Source organism: Giraffa tippelskirchi, chromosome 8, assembly GCF_054371585.1.
Source record: "Giraffa tippelskirchi isolate mGirTip1 chromosome 8, T2T-mGirTip1v1.2.pri, whole genome shotgun sequence".
Classification (NCBI taxonomy): domain Eukaryota; kingdom Metazoa; phylum Chordata; class Mammalia; order Artiodactyla; family Giraffidae; genus Giraffa; species Giraffa tippelskirchi.
The window spans coordinates 79,596,293-79,612,271 of record NC_137282.1 but is presented as its reverse complement, the minus strand read 5'-3'; the positions used below and the strand labels follow the sequence as shown (position 1 = coordinate 79,612,271).

Below are 15,979 nucleotides of genomic sequence, written 5' to 3'. Positions count from 1 at the left end.
TTTTTAAAAAATACAAATATAATCATGGCAACCTCTAGCTTAAAACTCTTCTTTAAGTGGCTTTCAGTGTAAAGAAAGTCATGGTTTTGAAGGCCTCTGACTGCCCAGCTTTTTCACTTCCCCACCGTACACTGAGCTACAACCTTAATGACATTATTATTTCTCAGGTCTGCCTATTGAGGCTATTCTCATTCTCATCTCTGCCTGCCCCACGTATTTTTGCCTATTTAGCAACTACTTATTAGATCTCAGAAATCGTATTCTTTTGGGGACAATTTCTTGACCACTCTTACTGGAATGCAGTAAGTCTCCCTGTTGCATACTCTGGTAGCTTTCTGTAGCGCTCTTTATAGCACAATTGTAAAACCACTTCAGTTTTACAATTAAAAAATTATTTTCTCAGGTTTAAAACTTCACAAAAGCACAACTTGTGTATTTTTGCCAGCATCTAGCAGATAAAAGCCTGGCACACAGTTGATGTTCAATACATGTTGAGGGAATTAATGAGTGTTGAGACAATCCTTGCTTGAGAAACTACCTCTTAATCTGGGTTGTGAAAGAAAGAAGCCCAAGCCTCTATACTGATGAGATGAAGAAGGTCTATAATTAAAGTAGATTATTGGTGGATGTTCTCTTTAAGAAGTTCCAGGAGTTAGACACAATTTTATAGGTTTAAGTAAATCAATCTGACTTCCCGTATTTAAATCACAATGAGAATTAGCAGGATCTAGTCTTTGCTTCTAATGCAAAACAATTTAATTGTGCTCATTAGCGGTGTTTTCCTGAATTATACCTAAATTTTAAATGAGAATAATGAGACCAAGAAAGATAAAGATACTGAATTTGCTAGAAGCAGAACAGTTTTAGTCACTCGGTTGTGTCCGACTCTTTGTGACCTCATGGACTGTAGCCTGCCAGGCTCCTCTGTCCAGTGGATTTTCCAGGCAAAAATACTGTAGTGGGTTGCCATTTCCTTCTCCAAAGGATCTTCCTGACCCAGGGATCAAACCTGGGTCTCCTGCACTGCAGTCAGATTCTTTACCCTCTGAGCCCCGAGGGAAGCCCCAGAGGCAAAATAAGATTGGCTAAAAATTACAGAGTGTTCTTACTGCCGTGAAACTTGTTCTCGTTTAACCTCAGAACCAGTCCTGACCTAAGAATGGTAAAAAGAAAAAGGAGAAGGCTTTTCTGAAGGGTTCAATGTGGTGCAGGAATGTAGAAGCAGCTGCAAAAAAAAAAAAAAAAAAAATCAGTTGCTGGGAGTATCCTGATGGCACAGTGCCCTCTGGTGTTAGGAAAGGGGTACTTTCATCACGTGCACATTGAAAACGAAGCAAACATGGGAGCTTCCAGCAGATCTCAGTCCATGCTGTTATGCAACTTTTTTGTATTTACCATCCACACAAAAATGTTGACTGACAACCAGTATTATGCTTAGCACCCTACATACTTTCTAGGACGGTGATTCCCAACAGCTCTGCTTTGAGAAATGAAACAAAATTATTTAAGAGCTATGCTACAAAAAATGTTACAAATAATGGAAGATTGCACATAATCAACTTTTTAGAAATATGAATTAGAGAAGATTCAAGATGATCTATAATAATGTCTTATTCACTTATGTAAGAACATTAGAGAAAAAATAAGGAAGTATAAAGGGTATATAACAACGGAAGAAAGTTCTGCTTTGGTGTTGGTACATCTTAGAAAAAACGTTCAGCTGGAACATAACCAGGTAAGAATAATTTGATTACAGTGAGAATGAGGAGGGGTGGTCTTTGGTTGCAAAGAGACTCATTTGGTGATTTTGACTAATAGGGAATTTATCCTTAAGCTACATGAAGTAGAAAGGGAAATGGGAATCTCATCTGTGAGGCTAGGCCGCAGGGACTGTAGGAAAATTGGTAATTGGGCCTCATGGGAGGCTGCAAAGACTGTAGCTTGATGAGTAATCAAAATCTGAGGTACTCTGTTGTAACAGGAAGCTGTGTCTTTGAACTCTAGTAGGAGGCTTCCCTGGTGGCTCAGATGGTAAAGAATCTGCCTGCAATACAGGAGACATGGGTTCAATCTCTGGGTTGGGAAGATCCCCTGGAGGAGGAAATGGCTACCCACTCCAGTATTCTTACTGGGAAGTCCCATGGACAGAGGAGGCTGGCACCCACGAGGTCTCAAGGAGTTGGACATGACTGAGCAACTGAACTTGAGACGAGCACTCCACTAGTAACAAGATTCAGTTAGTCTTGCCTTTTGTTCCTCCTAGTACCAGCTGGCCAGTTTATTCCATGTGTCTTGGTTCAAATTACGAGGGAGTATCAAAGTAGTTGTCTAATGACCAGGGCACATCATTGTAAGTCACAGGCCAACTTATGGATGGATTGGTTGTTCCTTGGTTGGCACCAGGTCAGGTGCCTCCCCTGGTCTGATCCGTAATAGCTGAGGGGCTGTCATGTGGTAGAGCCATCCTGCTGCAGGGATCAGCAGCTTTCCCCATAGACTGTGGGCATCTTGAGAAGGAGATGATGAGCATGACAGGTGCTAACAAATGTTATCTCTAAGGCAGAACTTGTTCGTGATTCTTTTGACAGTATTTTCAGTTACTGTATAGAAACTTGGGTGTTATTTCACTTAAAAATGACCAAGAGAGTTTTTTGATTTTGAGTGTGTGGTTTTTTTTTTTTTTTGGTAGAGGTGTTTGGTAGGGAGAGGATGCAGGGATGCTTAACTTCTAACAACATCTAACAAAACTAATTGTTACACGGAATTGAGTGTAACTAATTGTTACACTTTGGAAAATGTGACACCATTTATAAGGCATTTGTTAATGTGAAAAGATTACTTACCAGTCACATTTGGAGTGACATAATGCTTTTCAAATAAATCTTCATTTAAGTTTTAGTGTGAAGTCCTTAGAGCTATCAGATAAATAGTCCCTACTGATATGAATTTTTTCATTCTGATTTCTTTGAAATTCATCCTAGAGATCATTTTATATCTGAAAAAATATGGTTAAAATTATGAATATTGTTGAAAATGATACCAATCATCATGCAGAATCATAAATACAATAGTGAGCTGAATGTGGCTCAGATCATGAACTCCTTATTGCCAAATTCAGACTGAAATTGAAGAAAGTAGGGAAAACCGCTAGGCCATTCAGGTATGACTTAAATCCCTTAGGATTATACAGTGTAAGTGACAAATAGATTCAAGGGATTAGATCTGATAGATAGAGTGCCCGAAGAACTATGGATGGAGATTCGTGACATTGTACAGGAGGTAGTGATCAAGACCATCCCCAAGAGAAAGAAATGCAAAAAGGCAAAATGGTTGTCTGAGGAGGCCTTACAGATAGCTGTGTAAAGAAGAGAAGCTGAAGGCAAAGGAGAAAAGGAAAGATCTGCCCATCTTAATGCAGATTTCCAAAGAATAGCAAGGAGAGATAAGAAAACCTCAGTGATCAATGCAAAGAAATAGAGGAAAACAATAGAATCGGAAAGACTAGAGATCTCTTCAAGAAAATTAGAGATACCAAGGGAATATTTCATACAAAGATGGGCACAATAAAGGACAGAAATGGTATGAACCTAACAGAAGCAGAAGATATAAAGAAGAGGTGGCAAGAATACACAGAAGGACTATACAAAAAAATCTTCATGACCCAGATAACCACGATGGGGTGATCACTCACCTAGAGCTGGACATCCTGGAAGGCGAAGTCAAGTGGGCCTTAGGAAGCATCATTACAAACAAAGCTATTGGAGGTGAGGGAATTCCAGTTGAGCTATTTCAGATCCTAAAAGATGATGCTGTGAAAGTGCTGCACTCAATATGTCAGCAAATTTGGACAACTCACCAGTGACCACAGGACTGGAAAAGATCAGTTTTCACTCCAATCCCAAAGAAAGGCAATGCCAAAGAATGCTCAAACTACCGCACAATTGCACTCATCTTACACGCTAGCAAAGTAATACTCAAGATTCTTCAAGCCAGACTTCAACAGTACATGAACCGCGAACTTCCAGATGTTCAAGCTGGATTTAGAAAAGGCAGAGGAACCAGAGATCAAATGGCCAACATCCATTGGATCATTGAAAAAGCACGAGAGTTCCAGAAAAACATCTATTTCTGCTTTATTGACTATGCCAAAGCCTTTGACTGTGTGGATCACCACAAACTGTGGAAAATTCTTAAAGAGATTGGAATCCAAGACTACCTGACCTGCCTCCTGAGAAATCTGTATGCAGGTCAAGAAGCAACAGTTAGAACTAGACATGAAACAACAGACTGGTTCCAGATCAGAAAGGAGTACGTCAAGGCTGTATATTGTCACCCTGATTGTTTAACTTATGTGCAGAGTACAACATGTGAAATACCAGGCTGGATGAAGTACAAGCCAGAATCGAGATTGCTGGGACAAATATCAATAATCTCAGATATGCAAATGACACCACCCTGATGGTAGAAAGTGAAGCAGAGCTAAAGAGCCTCTTGATGAAAGTGAAAGAATATAGTGAAAAAGTTGGCTTAAAACTCAACATGCAGAAAACTGAGATGGCATCTGGTCCCATCACTCCATGGCAAATAGATGGGGAAATAATGGAAACAGTGACAGACTTTGTTTTTTTTTGGGGGGGGGGAGCTCCAAAATCACTGTAGGTGGTGACTGCAACTATGAAATTAAAAGGTGCTTGCTCCTTGGAAGAAAAGCTATGACCAACCTAGACAGCGTGTTAAGAAGCAGAGACGTTAGTGTTACTTTGTCAACAAAAGTCCATCTAGTCAAATCTATGGTTTTTCCAGTAGTCATTTATGGATGTGAGAGTTGGACTATAAAGAAGCTGAGCACCAAAGAATTGATGCTTTTGAACTGTGGTGTTGGAGAAGACTCTTGAGAGTCCCTTGGACTGCAAGGAGATCTAACCAGTCCATCCTAAAGGAAATCAATCCTGAATATTTATTGGAAGGACTGATGTTGAAGCTGAAACTCCAATATTTTGGCCACCTGATGTGAAGAACTGACTCATTTGAAAAGATGCTGATGCTGGGAAAGATTGAAAGTGGGAGGAGAAGGGGACGCCAAAGGGTGAGATGGATGAATGGCATCACCAACTCGATGAACATGAGTTTGAGTAAGCTCTGGGAGTTGGTGATGGACAGGGAAGCCTGGCGTGCTGCAGCCCATGAGAGCGCAAAGAGTCAGACACAACTGAGTGACTGAACTAAACTGAACTGAGACCGAAGATAATGCTGATGCAGATTTATTTTGTATATAATATACATGTACATATGTGTGTGAATATATATATATATATATAACCATATGTTTACTTACGCACAAGCACAATAACTTTGTCAAGTTGAAGCTCACTCAAAACTAACTCTTTGAGTATTTTACACCAGCATTTCTAGTTTACTTTTCAAAACTGTCTAAATGTTTTATGAGTGTTTTGATTTGACAGTGTCAGTCTTTAGTGGGTGTCTCCAAAATAGAAAGTCTGTCTACACCTTGCACCTTAAACACTACTCTGTGGTGTTTAAATCCTAGTTTCTTATGAGTTATTTCAGTTTGTTTAGTCGTTTTGCTTCCCATCCTGTTATATTTTATTTCTGGTGGATCTAATTATTTTGACAAATAACATCTAACACACTTCCTCATTTTCTGCTGCTTTTTTGAAGAACACCTTAGTTCTCTTCTACCTTTTGAGGTTAGTCCCTTTTCTATCTATCTGTTCTTTTCTTAATATACTTTTTGCTTTCTTGCCTCCACCCTAATAATTTTTTCTTAAAAAAACTCTCTTTCTGCAGCTTCATCAGCTTGTCTTCTCTTGTTTTATTTTCAGTGTAACAACTGATGATTTCTAACACTAAGACTTGAAGTCTATTTTTCAAGCTCCTCTCCTTCTGTTCGGATCTCCTAAGAATACCTGCTTCCCAGAGACTGAGAGTTCAGACACAGGGGTTTTTAAAATGTAATTAGTTTCTTCACTTTTGGGTTTGCAATAATATAATTGAATTGTTTCTCTACTCCAGTTTTATGAAAGAACATAGGCTCTTTGTAATAAAGACCTATATCCTTGACTTGTTGGTCAATAACATGTACTAATTTAAAAAAAAAATGTTTTTAACAGTCAAAATTCTACTTAAGATCACATAGCTGGTGAAATCTCTGGATAAACCATAAAAGTCAAAAAAGTTACTCCCTGCACACTTTTAAATACAATTACAAAACCATGCAGAGAGGAGTGGAATTTGGGACAACTGGTGAAGTTCTGGCTACCTAAACCTAGTTCTAAAACTAACCAGTCCTAGTCCTACCATACAGTACTGCTCTATAGTCCGTGTGTATCTTTGCTGTCTGTCTACTATCCGGAACATTTTGGCTGAAAAAGACTGTAGAGAGCAAATATTATTCCATTTGACAACACTTGACAGAATGCCCCGGCCTAATGTTTAGTGCATGGAAAAACTGAAGCAGCGACTCTCTCAGGAAGATCCTTCCAGAGCCTGTCTGATGTCTTCATGTTCCTTGGCTGTAAAATGAGGATAAGAATAGCACATGATTCTGGAACTTGTTGGGAGAATACAATGAAACTAGATGTATAAAATGTACTTTGCAGACTCTGAAGGGCTATAAAAGCTAGTCATGTTTGGGAAATGAATGTTCTGGCTAATTACCCTCTCAGGCTTCGTCTAGATTCATTAGGGACTATCCTAAAAAATCCCCCTGAATTAATCTTCAGTTTTGTCATCTCTCTTCTTTGCTGAGAACCTTACAGTGACTTTTCATTGCCTAGAGCAATGGTCGGAGAAGGCAATGGCACCCCACTACAGTACTCTTGCTGGAAAATCCCATGGATGGAGGAGCCTGGTAGGCTGCAGTCCATGGGGTCGCTAGAAGTCAGACACGACTGAGCGGCTTCACTTTCACTTTTCGCTTTCATGCATTGGAGAAGGAAATGGCAACCCACTCCAGTATTCTTGCCTGGAGAATCCCAGGGACAGCGGAGCCTGATGGGCTTCCATCTATGGGGTCGCACAGAGTCAGACATTACTGAAGCGACTTAGCAGCAGCAGCAGAGCAATGGTTGTCCTTATCCTAGCATTAAAGGACTTTCACCGCTTAGACCCTAGTAACTTTCCAGTTTGCTTCTTCTCTGCCCTTGTAAATTCCAGTGAAACGGATGAACCCCAGGAGAGGTGACAGAATGTTTTTCTGTATCATGGCCTTTCTCACTTGGTCATGAACTTATTCCTTCAAATCCACCTAGATCTTGCCGTTTCTCAATACCCAGCATAAGGCCTTAGCAAACTCATAACTGGTATTTGTATCTAGAGCATTTGTTGGGTATATATTTTTCTTGGAAGTTAATCAAATGTTGGGGACCTTAATATGCCTCGTGGCAATGAAGGTCACATTTTCAGTATTTCTCACCTCTCCCTTTTTCTGTGCAGGCCCATAGGATTCAGCTTACTTCCCTTTTCACTTACGATACCAGAAGCTACTTGCTTCCCAGAGAACTTTCTTCCTCCAAGATGGAGTGTGAGGTGTGATTCTTCTCAGCTGCTATCTTCTAGTATGTTCCTGAGATGAATTCCAGAATGTCCCTTATTTTAAGCATTTGCAGTTGCCTTTGTAGAAAGTAAATGGGGGAATGACAGAGATAGCGAATAGAGACACTTGATCAATTAGGCAGTGTTCTAATATTCTCCTTCCCTCGCCTGTGTGGGTCCTTTCCTTCTCTGGATCCTCTGCGATCTGCTTCTTTTATCTGAGCATTGCCCTCAAGGAGCAGCACTTCCCCAGTTCCTCACCATTCAGGGGCCCCCAGGCTGTAGGATGACCATTTACATCTCAGGGGGCTCCAGCCTAGGTGCTTTGTGTTTAAACATCTGTGTTCCAAGTGGAAATCTCACCTTCATAACAACTACTACAATTTATTTAATCCCCATAATTATCCCGTATGGTACCTCATCCTTGAGGAAACAGATTTAGGGAGGTTCAGTGGTTTGGTCATTGTTACAGAGTTAATAAAAGCAGGACTAAGGGTGGACCACAGGTCCATTTGTCTCCGAAATTTGTCTTTTTTCCACTATTCCAAACTGCATTACCGTAACTCTAGGTTATTTCCTGGCAGTCACAGACTCTCACAGGAAAGCATATGAGGGCACTTCTGTTGTTATGTTGGTCTTAGTGTTTGTATCTTTTATCATTTGTAACTGTTATTATATTCTTTATAAAGCTAATTGAAATCAGAAACATTGTTTTATATGTCACTGTATTAGCCAGTTCACCTTTACTAAGGCTTTAATGCATAGCTTGTGTTTTGCTGTTGTTGTTCTTCAGTCACTAAGTTGTGTCCAACTCTTTGCGACCCCATGGGCTACAGCACACCAGGCTTCCCTGTCCGTCACCATCTCCCAGAGTTTGCTCAGACTCACGTCCACTGTATATTTATTGGTTAATTGTTCCAGAAAGGTTTTCAAGAATGAATGGGTTCTTTTACCTATTTTCTTTTTTATGTGCAGTGTAACTGGGATCATAATTCTAATCTTTCTTCGTGAAATGACAATCTTGCAAGTGAAGAGTGATCTCAGCACATGACAAACAACAAAACCAAACCAAAGGATGTTTAAAATTATGTATGTAAAAGGGGTCACAAAGAAATGGGGTAGTGGTTTTAAAAAAACGTACTGGACAGAGAGGCAGAATTTAGAGATGATGACCTATGTATAGTGAGTCTGGACTTTTTTTCAGGACAAGTGAGGAGCCATCAGAAGGATTAGATCTATCAGATCTAATCTGATAGATTGTTTTAGGAATGTACCCAAGAGGGTGGGTTGTTGTGATGTGAAGCTGGAGGCAGAGAAATCTGGTCCTCCTTATGGGATCTAGTTTTACTTCCCCAGCCCCACTTCCCACATTACTAGCAAGGATGCCTCATCCTGTTTATTAGTGATGAATTGAGTTTCTACCCTATAGTGGATGTAATTAATATTATCTTTAGAACCAAGAGAGTCACTGGAGTACCTCATGACACTTCAATGACAGATAGTCCTATTCAGAGTGAAAATGTAGCAATCCAATAAAAATAAGACCAGCAAAGGCTCATCTCCTATGGAAATAAATATTTGGCTCTTCCTACCAGATAAATAATCCAGCTGAAATACGATCAGAAGGTAAAGGGAACTTGAAATGAGTGAGGGAAGAAGACGGCTATGATTACCAACTTCAGGCTAGTAAACAGCTACTGAAGTAGGAATTGTAGCAGTTAAGCTTGATATAGTTTAAGTGTTTCTCTTCCCACTCCTTTCCACCTTTCTCCATTTATGAAGAATGTTGATGCCAGCTAAGTTTTAGTTTTCAGGTGGAAACATTAATGAATGATATCAACAAGAATGAAACCACTGATGTATGCTGGAGACACAAAGTTTTCATTTGAATTAAAGACAAGAATGTATGCTGAGGGTCAAAATGGATGGACTGTGTTGTAGAGTTTCTGACTTTTATTACACTCCCTACTCTTCCCCTGGGTCTGACTTGGAGGCTTACTATTAGAAACTGAATGTTTGTGTCCCCCTAAAATTCGCATGTTGAAATTCTTACCCCAATGTTATGGTGTTAGGAGATGAGACCTTCAGAAAGTGATTAGGTATTGAGGGTGAATGCCTCATGAATGGGATTAGTGTCCTTATAAAGGAGACCCCAGAGAGCTCCCTCACCCTTTCTGCCATGTGAGGATGCAGTGTGAAGACAGCCATCCATGAAGCTCTGAATCTGCAGGTGCATTGATCTTATACTTCCTGGTTTCCAGAACTGTGAGAAATAAATAAAACCTCTGTTGTTTATAAGCCACCCAACCTATGGTATTCTGTTATAGCAACCCGAATGGACTAAGCCAATGACCTTCATCAAGTGATCTTCCTTCTCAATGCCCTTTGGATTCAGCCAATGAGAACTGCCAGCTGGAGATCAGAAGGGATGAGGAGAGTGAAAAGAGTATGTATTCTCCTGGTTTCTTCCTTATAGGGTTTTCATGGGCAGAATGTATCCCTTGACCAAATGTCATACCCTGGACAGGATGTTTTCCTTGAACAACTCTCTGAATTCAGTGGTTAGAGAGATGCTCCCTCCCACACCCACTTTACGAGTAAGAGTGGTATTATTGCTAGTCTTAAATCTTGCATTGTTTCCTGTGATTTCCTTACATTATGCCCATGCCTTTGGAAATAGTCCTTTTAGTAAAGTTTCTTCAAATTACCCAGTTTACGGTTGTTAGCTGTTCCTGCCAGGAGCCTGATCACTTATGAAGAAGCTTGAATTTATTTTCACTAAGTGAATGACTGCTGGACTTTGATTTGTTACCTCACCCAGATAGTGAAAGCTGTCTAAAGCAGGATTTTCTCAGCCCCGACACTATTGACATTTGGGGCCCAATACTCTTTGTTGTATGGGGCTGTTCTATGCACTGCAGGTTGCTAAGCTGAATCCCTGGCCTCAACCTACTATATATCAGTAGCACTCTTCTCCTAGTTGTGATAACCAAAAATGTCTCCAGACCTTCCCAAATGTCCTGTGGGGGCAGTACCACTCACAGTTGAGAACAAGGGTCTAAAAGGATGAAGTTACATCTGTGCAGCCTTTGAGTATCATCAAACCAACAGGGCAGCAACTGGGAGGTCCTCCTTGGACCTTGAGTGTTTGTTGGTAAGGGACCACCTTGTCTTCTAATTGAATTGTATAGTCAGAGAATTTTTTTCCAAACTGAAGATTTCCTACCAACTGATGGAATTATGATTACATGATTATGAAAAAAACCTATTTTTTCAGTTCCTTTTTCACATAGGAATATATATGTGCATATATATGTATATACATATCCTCTGTATTACAGTTCTCCAGAGACCAGAAACAATAGGATGTACACACACACACACACACACACACACATATATATATATGTATATATAGAGAGAGAGCACATGAGAGGGATTTATTGTAAGGAATTGCTGTTGCTGTTGTTTAATCACTAAGTCATGTCTGACTCTTTTGAGACCCTACAGACTGTAGCCCACCAGGCTCCTCTGTCCATGGGATTTCCCAGGCAAGAATACTGGAGTGTGTTGCCATTTCCTTCTCCAGGGGATCTTCCTGACCTAGGGATCAAACCCAGGTCTCCTGCATTGTAGGTGGATTCTTTATGATTGAGCTACCAGTTGGCTTTTGCACTTATGGAGGCTAAGAAGTCCTCAGCATGCTGGAGACCCAAAAGGGTCAGTAGTATAAGTTCCAGTCTGAGAGTCAGCAGAGTTGAGATCCAAGAAGAGCTGGTTTTTTATTTCAACTTTGAAGGCAGGAAGAGACCAATGTCCCCCCCTCAAACAATCAGGCAGAAGGAGTTTCCTCTTACTTGGCTTTTTGATTCTATTCAGATCTTCAATTGGTTAGATGAGGTCCACTTTCATTAGGGAGGAGCAATATGCGTTGGTCTACTCATTCAAATGTTATTCTTGTCCAGAAATACCCTCACAGGCACACCCAGAAAAATGGGGGAGACAAAAGGATTGACGAAGCTTGGATCATGAATTTCTGGTGTTGAATCTCTTCTGGGGTTGAGGAAAATTGCCACTGCTTGCCCCCACCATGTAATGAAGAATGGAGACAGGTGGTTTTCCAACAGAAAGTGGGAAAAACTGTCCAATAAATTTGTCTTCTTTTGGCTACACATATAGTACATGATTAAATTTTTATTTTATAAAATTGCTCTCCGTTATATTTTAAAAAGGATACATTGACAGTATGTTAATCCTTGGTTGATAGGTAGTTAGATGGTAGATGGTGAATATATATATTAAAGCATTAGTGATAGGCTCAATTTAACTCTAGGTGTTAGGACCACCAAACTGCCATTCAATTGCACTCATTTGTCTATGATAAAACTAGAGAGCATATTAAAAAGCAAAGACATCACTTTGCTGACCAAGGTCCATATAGTTAAAGCTATGGTTTTTCCTGTCATCATGTATGTGTCTTAGAGTTGGACCATAAAGAAGGCTGAGCACTGAAGATGCTTTCGAATTATGGTGCTGGAGAAGGCTCTTGAGAGTCCGTTGGACTGAAAGGAGATCAAACCGTCAATCCTAAAGGAAATCAACCCTGAATATTCATTGGACAGACTGATGCTGAAGCTGAAGCTCCAATACTTTGGCCACCTGATGCAAAAAGCCGACTCACTAGAAAAGACCCCAATGCTCGGAAAGATTGAAGGCAAAAGGAAAAGGGGATAGAAGAGGATGAGATGGTTAGATAGCATCACTGACTGAGTGGACATGAATTTGAGCAAACTCTGGGAGATAGAGGAGGACAGAGGATACTGGTGTGTTGCAGCCCATGGGGATGCAAAGAGTTAGACATTATTTAGCCACTGAACAACAATAACAAGGGCCACAAAAATGAGTGAGACCTGGGGTTCTTAATCTCATAAATCTCATGGCTAATGGAGAAATTTAAACAAATAGATGACCATTATAAACAGTGTGAGAATCACTAACAGGTACGATGACACATAATGATTGATGAAATACAAGCTCATTCTAAGGCAAGGAACATTTACACATAACGTGTTTTTCCCTGTCCTTTGGCCTCCTCTTACCCCTCTACTGTGCATCAGCTGCATTATGCATCAACCAAACCTCCCTATGGCATCACGGACTCGATGGACATGAGTTTGAGCAAGCTCTGGGTGTTGGTGATGGACAGGGAAGCCTGGCGTGCTGCAGTCCATGGGGTTGCAAAGAGTTGGACATGACTGAGCAACTGAACTGAACTGAAACCTCCCTATTGGCAGAAATACTGGTTCAACCAAAAAGACCAGTTTTCTTGATGCAAAAAGAGCATCTTTTTGATCTTTTACCTAACTGCATTCTTGGTGGGTGTCAAGCCAGTTGACACAACCAAGCTGAAGATCAAGAGAAGGAAGGATTTGCTTGAAGGAAGTAAGGAGAACTCTGAGGATCTCTACCAAAGCAGTGTCTCCCCAGACAGGTGAATAGTTAAGGGACTCAGCTATACATATACCTGTCTCCATTCTCCTCCAAACTCCCTTCTTATTTTAAAATTTATTTGGCTGGGCTGGGTCTTAGTTGCAGCATGTGGGATCTAGTTCCCTGACCAGGGATTGAACCCTGGCCCCCTGCATTGGGAGCATGGAGTCATAGCCACTGAATTACTAGGGAAATCCCCAAACTGGGGATTTTTAAGCTAAGGGTACATGTATATTCAAATAGGCTTCCTCCGTGGCTCAGGGATGAAGAATCTGCTTGCCAAGCAAGAGACTCAGGTTCAATCTTTGGGTTGGGAATATCTCCTGGAGAAGGAATTGGCAACCCACTCCAATATTCTTGCCTGAGAAGTCCCATGGACAGAGGAGCATGGTGGGTTACAGTCCAAGGGGTGGTAAAGAGTATTATAGGACTTAGCAACTAAACAATAACAACAATATGCGTATACATGAAGAGGCTTGAGCAGAGGAGAATTCAGCATAGAACTGGGGCAAAGGTTGACTGAAGTCATAATTCCATCTTCCGCCTGGGTGGGGGCCTAAGTTCCTGTAGACCTTAAAGATATGTTATGTATGTCCCTTGTGGAACCAGGACCCTGACCCAAGTTTACACTATTGTTTCTTGACTGCTCTTCCATAGTTTCTGCATTCCCTCCCTTAAAATCATTTATTACTTTGACCTATTCAAGGGCAAGCATTGTGTTCAGGCTTAGATCACAAAAATGGCTTAGGCCAAAATGGATACTCTTTTGTCAAGAAAGCCATTTCTGGTTCCCTTCCTCGGGAGACCCCCCGCCGCCACCTATCTGCTTACAATCTTGTAAAGGGTCACAATGATCTGCCATTTTGTATTTACAGATTTGGATTGTGCAAACTATCTATGTCATTTACTGTGCATGCATGTGTGCTTAATTGCTCAGTTGTGTCTGACTCTGCGATCCCATGGACTGTAGCCCGTCAGGCTCTTCTCTCCATGGAATTCTCCAGGCAAGAAGTGGATAGCCACTCCCTTCTTCAGGGAATCTTCTCAACCCAGGGATCTAACCTGAGTCTCCTGCATTGCAGGCCAATTCTGAGCCACCGGGCATGCATAGCTCATTTAATGTATGTGTGTGTGCTAAGTTGCTTCAGTCGTCTCCGACTCTTTGCAACTTATGGACTGTAGCCCGCTGGGCTTCTCTGTTCTTGGGATTCTCCAGGCAAGAACACTGGAGTGGGTTGCCATACTCCCCTCCAAGGGATCTTCCTGACTCAGGGATTGAATCCGTGTTTCTTATGTCTCCTGCATTGTCCGGGAGGTTCTTTACCACTACTGCCACCTGGGAAGCCCCATTTAAGGTACAGGCTGTCTCAAAAACATATATAACTGTGCTTTGACTTCTAACGTGCAAAATAGTTTTCAGAGCTTTCTGAAAGGCTGTTCCAGGTTATAATCCTCAATTTGGCTTGAATAAAATTTTCCATTTCTGTCTTAGATCAACTGATTAATTTTTCACTGACATAATCTTGTATAAAGGAATAAAATCCTTCTTGATCTTTTATAGAATTATTTCTTGCCATCTTTGGCATTTGTGGGGAACATAAAAATAAAGAAGACAAACACACTGGATTTAGAATCAACAGACTTTGGGTAAACTCTAGTTGTAGGTCCTTAATTAAGCAAGAATATGACCACTCTTGGTTCTGTTGTCACAAGTGTAAAATGAGGACGCTGAACTAGATGATTCTTTAGAGTGCTCTATCTTTTAAAATTCTAAATATTTGTGTGTGTAAAATTGTAGTAATCTACAGTAACTTCATTGAAATTGTTAGATAGTCAGGATGTACATAAACTTAGAAGCCACTAGATGTCATACACTTCATAGATTTTGCTTGTCAAACCCTGCATGCCAGGGTATTTGGGAAGCTGAATGGAACCTTAAAATTCATATTGTTCAATCATGTCAGTTAACTAAAAGCAAAAATAGACTATTTGAACTAGATATATCAAGTGATTTAGCTAAGATCCATAGCTAGTTAGCATTAAAATCAGATTTCTTGACTTCTATTCCAGTGAACTTTCCTCTCCTTAAAGTAAGTAATGTTTTGTTTTTGCATCAGTTATCAACTTTGATTTTTTCTTCCCATTTTCTCATTGAACTATTACTCAAAGTAATTTTGGGTGTCTGGAGTATATTGTTCAAATTGCTGTGATTTAATGTAATACCAATATACTGGGCAAAAAAGTAATACTCTTCATAGATTCCTACTCTGTTTTGAGACCTGTCTGCAGGTAAGTCCTAGGAGGATACAAGAAACTGGGTAGATGTGAAGGAAAATGGGAATCAAAGTTCACAAACACCTGGCTTAGCTGAAGTTTAGACTTGGGCAACCTCAGATTTTCATTTTTTAACATGGTCCTGGATGGAAAAATTGAAAAGGGCTTTCTTTGAAAAGTGAAATAATTGAGATCTCTGCACCAAACCTATTAACAATAATTCCTATGTCATCCATTGAATCTTATCTAACATGCAGTTTTTTGTTTTTTTTTAAAGACTTATTTATTTGGCTGCCTGGAGTCTTAGTTGCAGTTCATGAGTCTTTGTTGTGTCACGTGGAATCTTTAGTTGCAGTGCACAGACTCTCTATAGTACCTGGAATCTTCCCAGGTTAGGGATTGAACCCGTGTCCCCTTCATTGGCAGGCAGTTTCCCAACCACTGGCCCGCCAGAGAAGTCCTAACATGCAGTTTTTAATAAACATAGTTGTCTAATTCTTAGTTTGATGACTCCTGGGGATTTGAAACAGATGGGACTGTAAGAGGCAGGCCCACTAAAATAGGAAGTGACAGCAAATAGCTTGAAAGGAATAAGGAGGACAATTGCTAGACTCAATGAGAGAAAACTATATTACATAATTATAAAATAACAGATATTGAC

At 40.4% G+C, this 15,979-nt stretch overlaps 1 long non-coding RNA gene across 1 annotated transcript; it reads left to right on the top strand.

The window, feature by feature from the left end:
• The first annotated feature begins 1,330 nt into the window (after positions 1–1,330).
• Positions 1,331–15,762, top strand: LOC145518031 (uncharacterized). The gene is made up of 4 exons (XR_014062530.1): positions 1,331–1,735; positions 8,530–8,643; positions 9,882–10,000; positions 13,982–15,762. It is a non-coding gene; the product is annotated as an uncharacterized LOC145518031 (long non-coding RNA).
• Positions 15,763–15,979: the final 217 nt, after the last annotated feature.